This window comes from Eriocheir sinensis, chromosome 58, assembly GCF_024679095.1.
Source record: "Eriocheir sinensis breed Jianghai 21 chromosome 58, ASM2467909v1, whole genome shotgun sequence".
Lineage (NCBI taxonomy): Eukaryota > Metazoa > Arthropoda > Malacostraca > Decapoda > Varunidae > Eriocheir > Eriocheir sinensis.
In genome coordinates this window covers 5,833,761-5,850,251 of record NC_066566.1, presented here as the reverse complement: position 1 = coordinate 5,850,251, position 16,491 = coordinate 5,833,761, and positions in this window count along the sequence as shown.

The window sequence follows — 16,491 nt, the reverse complement described above, 5'->3', positions numbered from 1 at the left end:
GAGGGAGCAAGGGAACACAACGAATACTAGTGTTTTTAAAATCACGATTGGGAGAGAAAAATAAAACTGAAGAAACCGAATGCAAGAGAAAAGAAAAGGAAAAACGACTCAGGAAACAACTAGAGAAAGACAAAAAATGGATGAAAACTGAGATTACAAACCACCTCCTCCTCCTCTTCCTCTTCCTCTTCCTCCTCCTCCTCCTCCTCCTCCTTCCCTCTCTCTCTCTCCTCCTCCTCCTCCTCAAAATACTACTCCACCTCCACCTCCACCTCCTCCTCCTCCTTCCCTCCGTTCAGACTCGCTCTGTCAATATGGGTAAAAAAGACATTTTTCTGGAAGTCTGCCCTAACAGACAGCCGTTTCGTAAGCTGTTACATAAGAGCAACTCAAAGCCTCGGGGGATTCTTTGCTCCGGGAAAACGCCAAGAAACTCGCTTTGTCAGGCTGAGCATTCCGAGGTGATGACATTATTGCCAGTAGTGACTGACAATGTATTTCGACTGGATGTGTTTAGGCTTGAAAGTAACGTAGTGGGAACATACTAACGCGCTTCAGACAGTTACATCACATTAGGGTCTTTCTTATAACAACCTACAGACGATTAGGTGTTTCGTAATTGTGATCCTCAAACGCGTCAACTCAATCCATATAAGGTTTGCGAGCGTCACTTAGGGCAGGGTTGTAAGCGGATGGAGTAGCAGTCTCGGCGAGTTTAGCAAAATAATCCAAGTTCGGGAGATGAAAGTGAGTTCAGGTGAATGGGGAAAAATATCTGAGGAATGAGTTAAGAGGACGAGGCAAAGTGAATCAGACAAAGGCGACTCCACACACAAAGCGGTTGCCTCGATGGGATGCTGGGTCGGTGCGTCGGTCGGTCTCTTCGTTGGTCGGTATGTTGGTCGGTCTCTTGGTCGGTCTGCTTGTTGGTTGGACTGTTCGTTAGTTGTTTTTTTTCGTTAGCTGGTTGGTTGGTTGGTTTGTCGGTTGGTCTTGGCTGGTCTGTTGGTCGGCTGGTCGTCTCAGCAGAAGGTGATTGTCAAGAGGCAGCGGCGGGCATATTTCCAGCGGCAATGACAAACGGCTACATTTGTCTCAGTTTATTTAATGAACCAATAACCTTGAGTGATTTAGGGCGGGCCGAATGCTGAGCGAGGGAGCGAGGGAGTCTGCAACGAGAAAAATGACAAAGGAAGCAACTCTGGCAGCCGACATATAAAGGGTAAAAAAAGATGAAGCGGAGAAATGGTGTGCGTGGGAGCGGGTGAGGTGGAGGGAGTGGGTGCTTCGGGGAGGGCGGTAGGGCAGCGCGGCGCCAACCAGGTCACCGCGGCGGCAGTCTGTAAACGTTTTGCTGCCCATAAATAAACGTCACCTCAGAGATAAGGAGGACGGTATGGCATCATGACACCTCTCGCGCCAAAACTAATCATTTTTGTGCGCACTAACCATTTTTTTGCGGTATTTTCATTTCACTTATTATTATAGCAGCAGTGTATTGGAGCTATATTTTTTTTCTTTTTCTTATTCCCATTACCTGGTTCCTTTACCTAAAAACATGACGTTGAGATAGAGCAGAAATGACAATCATCCAGTGGGTTTGGTTTGGTGGACGATGTCAGTTTAAGACTTCAAAGTTTTAGAAAATAAATATATACCACACAGATATGAAGAATGTATACGTATTGAATTTGGTGATAATGAGGAAATTAATATAAAAAATGACAAGTGCGGTTGCTTTGGTCGCATGATGAAAGTACGATGCAATATTAGTTTGAATAGATCAATACATATCACACAAGATCACCAAGAGAAGATGGCGCCACTATAAACACTTGCCTGCGCCATGATGGGCTGGGGCCGACTACCATCCAGGCCCCTCAAGAAAAGTCTACCGGCGCTAGAGGCATACACGTAAAAAAAAAATGGTATTGAAAGACATGCAATTGTAGATGGGTGTGTATTCATTAATATACATAAACAGGAAGGAGGTCTTGTATTAGCGTTAAGTGACGTTACCATTTTCGTCTACATACACAAATGAAAACCATCTCCCCACAAAAGCACGTCTATGAACACGGGATAAAACAACGATGCGATGGCTGAAGAATACAATTAGGGGGATCACCGCGGAAGAATCAGTTATATAAGTCTCCCATGAGTAGTTTGTAGACACTTCCTATTAGTTTTTTAGCACCTCACCATGACACAGTTCTTTTAAATTGTGAACGATACGGCTGGAGCTTAACCGTGTAGCAGCGACGGGCCAAATTTATTCCATGATATAAACCCCCCAAAAATAGATGATGCATAAACTGATCACACATGCTTTGATATATATTTTGAAATGGTTTGTGTGAGTGATGATTTTTCTCATTTTTCTCGCTTAGAGGGACCATTAAGAAACATGATCCCCGCAGCTACCGGGTTAAGGGGCAGCCATTTAGGGAAGCCGTCCATGACCAGTTCGTAAACATTTTCTTCCTTATTAATATTACTCAGAACTTCGGAACACGTTATGACACGGTTACACAACGCTACGGGACAGACATACGGAAAAGCCTTCCTCGCCAGCGTTTCTCCACGACGATGGCAGCGCGGGGGTCCGATGGGTTGCGGGGCGGCGAGGAGATCAAAGGCAGGCAAGGGCGGCAGCGGGCGGGTCCTGAGGGTGTGTGTGACAGCGGCTTATGGAAGGGCGGGGCGGCCTCTCAGAGCGTTTTCTTGACGTTACACTGAAATACTGAACACATACTCTCTCTCTCTCTCTCTCTCTCTCTCTCTCTCTCTCTCTCTCTCTCTTACACATACACACACATACACACACGTTATGGAGGTCTTTCCCTCATTCCAGCACTTTATGATGTCGTTCACTATGCAAAACTTAGCATTATTTTCCACATTAACAACAGTCTTCGGTGAGAACAGGCGTAGATGGCACAGTAGTAGTAGTAGTAGTAGTAGTAGTAGTAGTAGTAGTAGTAGTAGTAGTAGTAGTAGTAGTAGTAGCAGTAGTCAATCAAACACTCATTGTCAAGAACCTGCACTAAACACTTGGGTCAAACATTTACTTCTACTTAGGGCGAGGCTGAGTCAAGTTAATCTTAGCGGCCAGTCTAATCCCGGGGACGGACAAGAAGCTGTTTGTACCCGGATGAAGACACAGACTTTTACATTGTCGTTTATCCTGTCGCCGTGACGGGAACATAACTCTGCGCCGGGACGCAAGAAAGTGGACCCTGCCCGACCTCACGTCTCGCCCGTAAATTATCTATGACTCCACAGCGAAATGGTTAAATAAACAGGCTGGCGGGGGGCGGGGAGAAAGCGGGGGAGAGGGGGGGGCGCGCCGGGACCCCTCCAGGCGGACTCATTCCAAATATATAGACTTTTTTTATTGCTTGCGTTTTTATGGGGCCGCGGGAGAGGGATGGGACGGCCGGGAGAATGGGAAGGAGGAGGAAGAAAAGGAAAAGAGAAAAGAAGGAAATGAAAGAGTAGAAGAGAAAGAATGGGAAGAACAAGAGGGAAGAGAGGAGGAGAAATGTTAAGATACAGATGGATGGTGATGGATAGAGAGAATGGAAAGGAGAAGAGAGACAGGTGGAGAAGGAAATGAAAGAGGGGAAGAGGTAGAAAGGGAAGAGCAGGATGGGAAGCAAGGAGGGGAAATGTAGATTAGATAGATAAATAGATAGATAGATAGATAGATAGATAGATAGATAGATAGATAGATAGATAGATAGATAGGTGAAAAGCGGGAGAGGAAGAGAGAGAATGAGGAAGAGAAGAGAGGAGGCGCAGAATATTAAAGAGTGAGAGAAGAGGAAAAGGAAGAGCAGGATGAAAGGCAGGAAGAAAGGAAAACGTGGTAAGATAGATAGACAGACAGACAGACGGACAGATAGATAGATAAACTGATACAAACATACATACATACATACATACATACATACATACATACATACATAGAGATAGAGATAAGAGATACACCGACGGAGAGACAAGGAGAGAAGGATAGAGAAAGAGAGAGAACCAACAGAAGGGAGAATTATGAGTTATGGAGAGAGAGGGAGAACGAGAGAGACGAGACCTGGAGGAAGGCAATAGAGAGGAGGAGGAAAAACATAAGGAGGGAGGAAGGAGAGACATGAAAGGAGAGAAGATGAAGGGAAGTGGAGACCAACATTAATGGAAGGTATTAAAAAACGGGAAAAATGGGGGACGCAGGAGAGGCGAAGGAGATATGAGAGAGAGAGAGAGAGAGAGAGAGAGAGAGAGAGAGAGAGAGAGAGAGAGAGAGAGAGAGAGAGAGAGAGAGAGAGAGAGAGAGAGAGAGAGAGAGAGAGAGAGAGAGAGAGAGAGAGAGAGAGAGAGAGAGAGAGAGAGAGAGAGAGAGAGAGAGAGAGAGAGAGAGAGAGAAGAGAAGAGAAGAGAAGAGAAGAGACAGACAGACAGACAGACAGACAGACAGACAGACACAGACAGACAGACAGAGACAGAAAGAAAGAAAGAAAGAATGAAAGAATGAAAGAAAGGCAAACAGACAGACAGACAGAGAGACAGACAGACAGACAGACGGACAGACAGACACAGAAAGAAAGAAAGAAAAAAAGAAAGAACGAAAGAATGAAAGAAAGACAGACAGACAGACAGACAGACAGACAGACAAACAGACAGACAGACAAACAAACGAAGAGTATATATGAAAGAAAGGACACAAGACTGGATGCAGGAGTAATGGAAAATGGGTGATGGGAAAATGAGGGAGAGGAAAGACGGAGATAGAGAGAGGAGAACGATGGTAAGTGAAAGGAAAAGACAGACTAAGACAAACAAGGAAGGGAGGCATAAGAGAAGTGAAAAGGGGCAAGGGAGAGAATGGGATGGTAAAGCAGAAAAGGGATTAAGGAAGAGGAAAATAAAATTGAGATGCTAGAAAAGAGAAAGGGAGAGTAAGGGAAAGGAAAAAAGGGGGGTAGGAGAAATGAGTTAAAAGAGCGGTATTGGAGGGGTGCGAGAGGGGTAAGGGAGAGAAAAAAAATGGGGTGAAGGAGAGGAGACAGAGGGAATAAAGGAAAGGGGAAAGGAAAGAAAAAGAAGAGGAGGAAGGGAGGATAAGGGAGATAGGGAAGAAGCATTGGGGAAACGGGAAAAGAAGGGGACGCGAAGGGGAAAAGGGGATAAGGGAGAGGGAAAATGGGGGTGAAGGATAGGGGAAAGGGGAGATTTAAGGAAGAGGGGAAACGGATAAGGAGGGGAAAAGAAGAAGTAAAAAGGGGACAAGGGAGAGTGGTTTAAGGGAGGTATTGGAAAGAGAGAGAGAGAGAGAGAGAGAGAGAGAGAGAGAGAGAGAGAGAGAGAGAGAGAGAGAGAGAGAGAGAGAGAGAGAGAGAGAGAGAGAGAGAGAGAGAGAGAGAGAGAGAGAGGTGAGAGAGGCGGACAGACAGACGGACAGACAGACGGACAGACAGACAGACAGACAGCTAAACAGACGAAGAGAATATATGAAAGAGGGAAAGAGAAAGGTGTAAGGGAGAAATGACGAAGAGAAAAGGGAGAGACGAAAAGGGGATAAGGGAGGGTAAGGGAGGAGGGCGGAAGGGGGGGGGTCGAGAGGGGATAGGGGGGGGGGAGGTCATGGCGCGTTAGTTTCACCGTCGCTTTACATCTGGACTTCCATTGGTCTTTTGTGGTGCTCCTGCCGACCATGACGTCCCCCCTTCTCTCTCTCTCTCTCTCTCTCTCTCTCTCTCTCTTATATTTTCCTCTTTTTCGTTTTATTTTCTTGTCTTGATTTTGTTATCGTATTTTTTTTTATATTTGCCTCTCTTTTTTTTATTTGCCTCTCTCTCTCTCTCTCTCTCTCTCTCTCCCCCTGCACCCCATTTCCCCTTTCTCCTCCATTTCCCTTCCTCCTCAGCTTTCTCTCCCTTCCCCTCCTTCTCGCCCCTCCCTTTCCTCACGTTATGAAATGGCCCACTTGTCTCTCCTCTCCCATTCCCCTTATTACTCAATGCTCATCCCCTCACCCCCCCTTGGTAGAGCGCCCTCCTCCTCCCTTTCCTCCTCCCTCTCGCCGTCCTTGCCCCATCAAAATACACCCCATCATACCATCCCATTTCCCCTCACAACCCCTCCATCATACCATCGCTTTCCCCTCATTACTCCCCCATCAAGTCGGCCTCCCCCTCCCTCCCCCCCTTCCCCTCACCCACCATAATGTCACCTCCTCCCCTCTCCCCCTCTTTCTCTTCCACAAAAGTCATCTTACTGTGGCGTTCTCGGTGCCACAAAAAAGAAGTGATGATGATGACGTAGAAAAAATAGAAGTAATAAAGATGATGATGGTGATGATGATGGATACGATAATAATAAAAAAAATACATATGATCAGTTCGTACATACCCCCATAGTATCCACATATACATACATACATACATACATACATACACACATACATACATACACTCAAGTTCAGGTCGACGAACGCACAAGGAACAAGGACAAAGGTGGAATATACACAGCCAAAAAAAAAATGAATAAAAATATAGAAAAAGCTGCATGCACAAAAAAAGGATAAAAAAAAAACAGGGAAAAAAATGTCGAAAGAATGAAACAAAATTGAAAAGACATGTAAAGAAAAAATAACCACAAAACAAAAGCGAAAAAATACATACCACGAAAAATACGCGAAAGAAAATAAAAGCACAGAACAACAACAAAAAAAAAAAAGAATATATCGGAAAATAATAAAATGGAAAAAAGTTAATAAAAATGAAAACGTGCAATGGGAAATAATTGAATAAATGAAAAAACGACCCACAAAAAAAACATGCAAAGGAATATTATTGAAAGAAAAAAACACAAAATACATAAATAAATAAATGAAAATTAGTTAAAAGAGAAGAGAAAAAACAATCAAAAATAACGGAGAACTAATAAAAAAAAAGACAACACAAGAGAAAACAAAAATAAAAATTGAAAAAAACTGAAAAATCTGAATCGAAAAAGTAGAAAAAAATGAATAACGAAAAAAACAACATCCAGCGAAAACAAGAAACATGGAACGACAAATACAAAAAAAATAAACGAATAAAATAAAATAAACAGGAAACAAGAAAGAAATACATCGATAAAAAAAATATAAAAAAAACGAGCAACCAAAAAGACGAATTGAAACGAAAAAGAAACGACACGGAGCGACAACTTAAAAAAAAAAAAAAAAACATCGTGGACGGACATAATTCTCGAGGTCAGGGCGGTCACGAAACTTCCCAGAGACCTGCAAACTAACACACACACACACACACACACACACACACACAGGCCCCTCCCTCCCACAACACACACACAGCCTCCCATCACACACACATCCCCACCCACCCACAACCCCCTACACATAAGCACCCCCTCCCCCCAACATACACGCAAGCACACACGCACGCACGCACTCCAATAATTTAGGCTCATTATGCCTGATTGGGCGGCCTGCACGCGTGTTTGTCCAAGTTACTGATGGTCGCTGCCTCGGACTGGACGTGTTAGTGTTGTCTATGGCGAGGGTGTGCGAAAAAATGGTGCTAGTAGTAGTAGTAGTAGTAGTAGTAGTAGTAGTAGTAGTAGTAGTAGTAGTAGTAGTAGTAGTAGTAGTAGCGGTATAAAATGTATTAGGAACAGCAAAACTTGCGAGCAAAAATTCGTAGCTGAAGTTGAAGGGTAGAATATCATCAGTAGTAGTAGTAGTAGTAGTAGTAGTAGTAGTAAATGCCATAACAACAGTAGTAGTATAGATAGCAACAGCCGCATAACAAGGACACGTAACACAGACAGACAGACAGACACACGGACTCCAGGAGGACAGAACAGAAGGTCACAGTGAACAATTCATATGTTTTCCCGAACCTCGAATTCCGTGAGAGGCGCAGCGGCCGTGATGACCCATTGTGTGGCGAGAGGGGCGGCGCGACCAGGGTGACCGTGAGTCCGGCGGAGTCTTTAGCGGAGGGCGGCAGGGGATGGGAAGGGGCTGAGTAGGAGCCGGGAGGGAGGGTTAGGCATACGGAGGGCCGGTGGCAGGGGAGAGAAGAAAGGCCGATGGGTGGAGAGGGGAAAGAAAAAAAGTTGGTGTAGTGGGGAGGACGTGCAGAGACAATGGAAGAGTAGATGGGGAAGTGTAGAAGGAAGTGTAAAAGGAAAGAGAGAGGTGGAAAGGGGAAGGAAGAAATGGGAATGGGAGGAAAGGGGAAGGGAGAAAAGTTTGTGAAGTGGGGAGGAAGTACAAGGAAAAAATGTCTGTGACTGAACAAGAGAAGAGTAGCTGGGGAAGTGAGGGAAGTGTGTAGGGAAAGTGGCAAGTGAAAGAAGGAAGGACAATAAGAGAACAGGGTAAAGGGATGGCTGAGGTAGAGGAGGGGAAGGGATATTGAGCATAGAGATGGGAGAAGTTTGGGATAGAGGATGAGGGAAATAAAAGGAAGGGAGGTGAAGAGAAGTTAGGAGGGGATTGAGTTTAGAATTTGGAGAGGTGGAAAAAGAAAAAAAAGGAAGAGGCATATTAAAAAAAAGCGACCTGGTGAAAAAATGATGAATAGAAGATCAAAAGGTCGAGGAAGTCATTAAAATCACACAAAAAAATATCTCTGAATTTGTTCGAAAAAAAAAGGAGCAAAACTGAGAAGAGAGGGAGTTAAAAGGTGCATTTAATCCTGTAGTTAAGAGCGGCCTTGTACGTTGAAGTGGTTGGCTGTACTTTACTGCGATGGAGAAACGGTCCCCCCCCCCCACCCCTCACCCCGTCGACTGCTTTCATGGGAGGACACACACACGCACGCACGTACACCCACAGGCTCACCCACGCACACTATGTAAACGAACTCATATTCTTACACTTACTCTTGCCTCCACTCTCGCTTTCACTCTCACGCTCACTCACTCACACACACACACACACACACACACACACACACACACACACACACACACACACACACACACACACTCAAGATTTCGAGTTCAAGTGAAGGCAAAAATTTATACAGACAGACACACGGCATACATATATAAATAGATAGATAAGAGTAGTAGCAAGAAACACTTAAGTAACTCAAACACACACACACACACACACACACACACACACACACACACACACACACGGCGGGCCTGGCTACTCACCCGCGTCCTGACATAAACACTGGCCGGCAGCGGGCCGCTCAGCACCTGTCAATATTTCACTGGGAGCACTTTGGCCCCGGCTCCGGCCTGTCGTCTGCGTGTTGCTTATTGAAGGATGGAAACGGACAGCCCGCCAGCCCTCGCCCGCCGCCCCGCACTCCATATTGGTTAATGCCGGCCAAGCGTTCTCAAGCGACAACACTTGAGCAAAGACGGCAGGGGGACTTTATTTTTAAAGGAAGATATTCGAATTACACACCGTTTTTAAAGAAGGATATTCAGTTTGGCGACAGTTTACCACTCCTGAAGTGTGGCTAGTGGTGAACAATATATGATCATCTATTATGGAATCTTTTATTCAGTTCCCATGAATGTTATCATTTGTGGAGAAACTAAATCTTTGAAAGCATTTTCTTGCGTATATATATTCACTTATTTCTTATTCAGTACACAAGTAAATCTCTGATTAATATATCTTATGCACGACGCTGGGAACCTTCACCCTCGCTACCAAGCCATATTAAACATCCTGCAAAAGAAATTCCAGAAATAGCAAAAGATTACAATACGTTAGTCGGAGTACAAATGGAAGCTCTAGAAAATTTATTTACCATTACTTACCATCCCCCTTTCCAAACTTGAAGCTATCTTGATCCTCCTCAGAAACTTGAACCGCAAATAAATCAACTACAAGTCTGTCTACTTTATTCCATTCATCCGCTGCACTACTTGCAAACTTACTGGCACTCCTAGGAGGCAACAAGGCACACAGAGACGGGAAAGGAAGTGGTGTCGCCGCAACAACGAAGCTTCCGTCAGCAGAACCTCAGAGGAATGGAAGGGGAGTTACCAAGCTTCCCTACCTCACCTCATCAACAAGTTCAACAATGTTCCTTTTGCACCAAGGCAGAAGAAGCATCAAAAGAGGAGGAGGAGGAGGAGGAGGAGGAGGAGGAGGAGGACAAAAAATGTAGGTCTGGGAGCTAAAAGAAAATGAGTTAATGCAAAAAAATCAAGAAGAGGTGAAGAAAAAAAAACAAATGAAAAAAAACAGGAGGATAAGAAGAGGCGGAGGAAGAGGAGGAGGAGGAGGAGGAATGGGGAATGAGGGCGAGGCAAAAAATAGAGGACGTTTAATTTGGCGAGATGCATTCCGCCCCGGGATAATGAGGGCACTTAACATGTGTGAAAAAATGTGCGACGAAAGAAATGCTCCGAGAGATAGAGAGAGAAAGAAACCAAGAGAAGGAGAGCAAAGAGGAGGCGGCGAAGAGCAAGCAAGGAAGGACGAGAGTAAAGGAGATGAAGGGAGAACAGAAACGACCAAAGAGAAAGAAATGAAGACAGATAGAAAGAAACTGAGGGAAAGAGAGCAAAGAGGAGGCGGCGAAGAGCAAGGAAGCAAGAACGAGAATAGACGAGAACAAAAAACCATGGATAGCAGAAGGAAGAATTAAGAGAAGGCCATAGCGAAAGAAAGAGAAAGCCGGAAGATAAAAAGAGAAAGAAATCCAGTAAAAGAGAGCAAAGAGGTAGCAAAGAAGGGTCAGTAAGCAAGGGAGAGAATAAAGGAAATGACGGAATTCGTGGATAGAGGAAGGAAGAATAGAGATATAGCCAAAGAGAAAGAAAGATAGAGAAATAACAGAAAGAAACTAAGGGAAAGAGAGAAAAGAAGCAGCAAAGAAAGCAAGGACGACAATGAAGGAGATAAAGACCTCATGTATAGGCGAAGTAAGAGGAGATGGTGATAAGAAAGAAAGATAAAAAGGAAGCAGATAAAAGATAGAAAGGAGGGACGGATAGCAAGGAGGAAGGAAACCATGGACGGAATACAGACACTTAGAATGAAAGAAAAAAAAGAAGGGAGAGAAAGATACGAAGGAAGGAAAGTATGCAAAAAAAAGTGAAAATCAAGCAAAGAGAGAAGATAAGAAATAACTTGTATAAGGAAGAAGAAAGAGAAGAGATAGACACAAAGAAACGACGGAGAAAGCAAAACAGAAGAGAAGGAAAAATAACGTAACAAGATCAGGAAAATAAAAAACGAGAGAACATGAGGAAAATAGAGAAAATGGAGGAAATAAGAAATGCGAGACAAAACTGTATAAGGAAAAGAAAAAGGACAAGTCTGAGATAAAAAAAAATATCATGGAAGAAAGAAGAAACGAAGAATCTGAGAGAAAAAAGGAAAAAAAGAAAGGGCAAGCAGGAAGGGAGAGAGGATGGGAGGAATAGAGAACGGAGAATGGAACTGAAAACGAAAGAAAGAGAGAGGAAGAGGAAATGAATAAAGTAAGGAATAATAGGAAATGAGGAGGGAAGTCAGGCAGATAAGGAAGAACAATGTAGGTAGGTAAGGAAAGAGAGAAAGAAGGAAAAATGCGAGTAATGAAAAGAATATAGAATCGCCAGGGAGAGAAAGAAAGGAAGGAAAAGAAAGAGAAAGGAATAATTAAAGGAATATGGAATCGCCAGGGAGAGAAAGAAAGGAAGGAAAAGAACGAGAAAAAAATAATTAAAGGAATATGGAATCGCCAGGGAGAGAAAGAAAGGAAGGAAAAGAAAGAGAAAGAAATAATTAAAGGAATATGGAATCGCCAGGGAGAGGGAGAGAAAGGAAGGAAGGAAAAGGAAGAGAAAGAAATACAGAAAGAAAAGGAAAGAAAAAAATAAAGGCAGAGAGACAAAAGAAAATCTGAGAATGAAAAAGTTAAAATCGAATGCAAGAAAAATTACAAAAAAATGAGAAAAAAATGTAAAATGTGAAAATGAATAACAGGAAATAAAACAAAAATCGGAGGGAAATAAGAATAACTATATATAAAAAATCCAATATGATTTTACCCATAATTAAAAAGGAGTAACTTACGTGGAAAGAGGTGAAAGTAAAAAAAGAAAATATGAATGAGGAAAAAGAGAAAGACAGATAGACAGATACGGAGACAAACTGACAGACAAACAGAGAGAAAGACAGGTTAACCGTACAAATAAAAAAAAAAGAAATACAGTCTAAGGGTGAAGAGAAGATAGAGGAGAAGAGGAGAAACAAACGAGTCCCTGCGAGGAGAGAAGGAGAGGAAGAGAAGGAGAGGAGAAAAAGAGGGAAAGAGGAGGGAGAGGAGGGAGAAAGGAAGAAATATAGGAAAAATAGAAGGAAAGGCTGTGAAAGAGAGAGAGAGAGAGAGAGAGAGAGAGAGAGAGAGAGAGAGAGAGAGAGAGAGAGAGAGAGAGAGAGAGAGAGAGAGAGAGAGAGAGAGAGAGAGAGAGAGAGAGAGAGAGAGAGAGAGAGAGAGAGAGAGAGAGAGAGAGAGAGAGAGAGAGAGAGAGAGAGAGAGAGAGAGAGAGAGAGAGAGAGAGAGAGAGAAGATGAAGGAGGAATGGAGGGAGGGAGGATGGAGGAGGAGAGAGAGAGAGAGGAGGGAGGGAGGGAGGGAAGAAGAAAAGACATGCAGAGAATTTTCGGGAGAGAGGGAGAGTGGAAAAGAAGAGGAGGATGGAGGAGGAGGAGGGGAGAGGAGGAAAGTGGAGGAGGGGAGAGAAATGGAGGAAGAAAGGGAGAGAAAAACGACAGAGAAAGACCGAAGACAAGCAGAGAGGGAGGAGGAGGAGGAGGAGGAGGAGGAGGAGGAGGAGGAGGAGGAACAAGTAGAGAAGGAAAGGCAGTGGACAGAGAGGGGAGGGAATGGGAAGGGGAGGGGAAGGAAGGGGAAGGGGAGGGAAAGGGAAGGGGAGGGAGAGGGGATGAGGGAGAGGGGAGGAAAGGGGAGGGAGAGGGAGGGAGATGACATACAAGGCTCTCATTAGGAGGCTGTGATTAAGGATTCTCTTCGAAACACCAGGAGGAGGAGGAGGGGGAGAAGAGGGAGAAGGAAGGAAGGGAAAGGAAGGAGAAGGGGAAGAGAGAGGGAGAGGGAGAGAGGGAGGGTCATAGGAACGGAGGTAGGACAGGAAACAGAGGGAGTAGAGAGAGGTAGAAATGGAAGGGGTGGAAGGAGGGAAGGAAAGTGAGGGTAAGGATTGAGTGGGATGAGGAGAGGAAAGGAGAGAAAAGGTAAATAATTGATGGAAGGATTGACGAAGGGCAGAGAAGGGAGGGAAGGACGAGGAAAGGGAAGTAGAAGAGGAGGAATATTAGGGATGAAGGATATGAAAAAAAAAATAATAAATATAAGAAAGTGGGAAAAGAAAGGAGAAAAAAGAAACAACGCCCCACAAACACACACACACACACACACACACACATTACACCAACATAAACATTAACACACTGATTAGAGCAACATTAAGTGAACCTTGGAGCACCGTTGTATCCTCCTCCTCCTCCTCCTCCTCCTCTTCCTCCTCCTCCTCCTCTTTTTTTTCCTTCATCAACATTACCACCACCACCTGTAAACTGCTAGCTAACTCGTTACAGAAGTTGAAGGAAGGAAGGAAGGAGGGAAGGAAAAAAGGAGGGTAGGAGGGAAGGAAGGAGGGAGGTTGGAAGGGAGAGATTGCGTAACAGGACGTTGAGGAGGTGAAGAAAGGAGGAAAGAACAGAAGGAAGGAAGGAAGGAAGGAAGAGAGAGTGAGCAAGAAAGATGAAGTGTGGAAAAAGAGGGAGATAATGGGAGGGAGGGAGAAAGTGAGGGAGGTAGTGAGGGAAGCAGATGCGAAGTTCAGAGTAAAGGAGGAAGGGAAGCAAAGAGGGTGAGCAAGAAGCAAGAAGGGAGAGTGACAGAGAGCGAATGAATGAGAGAAGGAGGGAGACAGTGAGTGAGTGACTGAGTAAGTGAATGTGTGAGTAAGGGAGAGCGATAAAGAGGGAAGGAATGAAAGACAGTGAAGGAGAGAGGTTGGTAAGAAGGAAGAGAATGGGAGAAATGAAAAAAAAGTGAGAGAGAAGGAGGGAGAGAGGGAGCCAACGAGTGAGGGAGGGAGGGAAAAAGAGAAAGACAGTGAGTGAGTGAGTGAGTGAGTGGATGTGAGTGAGTGATGGAAGGTGGTAAAGAATGAAAGAATGAGAGAAAGAGACAGTGGATGAGTGAATGAGTGAGTAAATCAGGGAGGAGGTGTGACAAAAAGGAAATGAATGAGAGAAGCCGGATAACGAATATGAATGAGTGAGTGAGTGAGTGAGTGAGACAGGGAAGACGGTAAGTGGAAGACAGTGAGTGGGCTGGTCAGGAAGTGGGTGAGGGTGAGTAAGGGCATAAGGAAGGAAGGGAGGAAGGCTGCGGGGGTCTCAAGTTGCAAGGCGGCGGGCCCATCATCGTGCCAAGGCTTCCTGCCCTAAGTTTTAATCATAGCAAAGGTAGACCGTAGAGTAATTTGAGAAAAGTTCCAACTCCCGCTGATGAAGAGAGACGATACACCGCTTCCAAGTTTTAGGCCGCTCCTCCTCCTCCTCCTCCTCCTCCTCCTCCTCTTCTTAGTCTTCCTCCTGCTCCTCTTCTCTAGTCTACGCTGCTCCTACAACTTCCCATCTCTCTACCTCACCTATTTTTATATTCTCCTCCTCCTCCTCCTCCTACTTCTTCTCCTCCTCCTCCTCCTCTTCTTAGTCTTCCTCCTGCTCCTCTTCTCTAGTCTACGCTGCTCCTACAACTTTCCATCTCTCTATATCACCTATTTTTATATTCTCCTCCTCCTCCTCCTCCTCTTCCTTCTCCTCCTCTTCTTAGTCTTCCTCCTGCTCCTCTTCTCTAGTCTACGCTGCTCCTACAACTTCCCATCTCTCTACCTCATCTATTTTTATATTCTCCTCCTCCTCCTCCTCCTCCTCCTCCTCCTCTTCTTAGTCTTCCTCCTGCTCCTCTTTCTCATCATCATCATCACTGTTTTTCATGACTCCTTCGTTCTCCTTTTTTTTATATTCTCTCACTTCTTTTTCGTTCTTTGTCATCAAAAAACATCGTCGTTGTCTTCTTCCTCCTCTTCTTCCTCCCTCTTCTTTTCCTCCTAATTCTTTACCGCCTCCTCCTCATTCTCTTCTTAATCCTCCTCCTCCTCCTCCTCCTCCTCCTCCTCTTCCTCCTCCTCCCTCTGCTGATGCTGCTACTCCTCAACAATTTCCTGATTGGGTAACGAGAGGGTGGTAGGGGGGGAGGGGGAGGGCGAGGCAGCGGAGAGAGAGAGAGAGAGAGAGAGAGAGAGAGAGAGAGAGAGAGAGAGAGAGAGAGAGAGAGAGAGAGAGAGAGAGAGAGAGAGAGAGAGAGAGAGAGAGAGAGAGAGAGAAATGGTGATAGAATAGTGAAGAGCAGCAGGGCATCACCACCATCACCATCACCACCATCACAACAATCACCATCACCATCACCATCACCACCATCACCACCATCATCACCACCATCACCACCATCACAACAATCACCATCACCACCACTCACTACCACAGAGTTCCTTTACCCGGGAGATCGTTCATGCCCTGGGTGAGATGAGGTTAAGCATGGGGGGCCACTTGGAGAAGAACTGACACAGGGAATTCGCCACGGTAATAGGTTGGGACAATTAGCCCACACGAGGAGCATACCTACCCTAATGACCCTCCATAATATACAGCAGTATGATATTTTGTATTTTGCTTCTACTTATTTTTCTTCTTCTCTTCTTCCTCCTCCTTCTCTTTCTCATTATCTCTGTTTTTCATGACTCCTTCGTTCTCATTTTCTTTTATTAGTTAACATTTTTTTTTATAATTCTTTTACTTCTTTTTTCGTTCTTAGTCGTTAAAGTTATCGTCGTTGTCCACTTCCTTCCTCCTCCTTTTCTTCCAATTTCGTTCCACCCCTCACCTCTTCCTCTTCTTAATCCTCCTCCTCCTCCTCCTCCTCCCCTACGTTGCTTCCTTAAATAAAATATAAAAAATACGACGGCATACTAATGGTGTTTTGAAGCATTATACTCATGGAATGAATCAAGTGAGTCATCAAATAGTATCTAATATCAACTCTGTATTCCTGGATAGTTTGTGTGAGCAAATAAAACCAGTCAAAGGTTGGTGGGTTACAAATGTTTAATTAAGTAGGTGAAAGCTGAGGTCAGGAAGGGTCAAGAAAATCTGCACCACCACCACCACCACCACACCACCACTACCACCACCACCACCACCACCACCACTCGTGTCCCGTCGGAAAGAAACACTGTAAATTCTTGGGTCGAAAACGTGACTTATGACTTCCAGGAGGAGGAGGAGGAGGAGGAGGTGACCGGCTGGCGATGCTCCTTCTTTTCTTTATGAAGTTCTAAGTTAGGCGTCAGATTGCTCGTCCGAATCTACATTTTCTTTGTCCCCGCTCGCTCTCACTTTTTTTTTTTTCTTTTTCTCTCTAA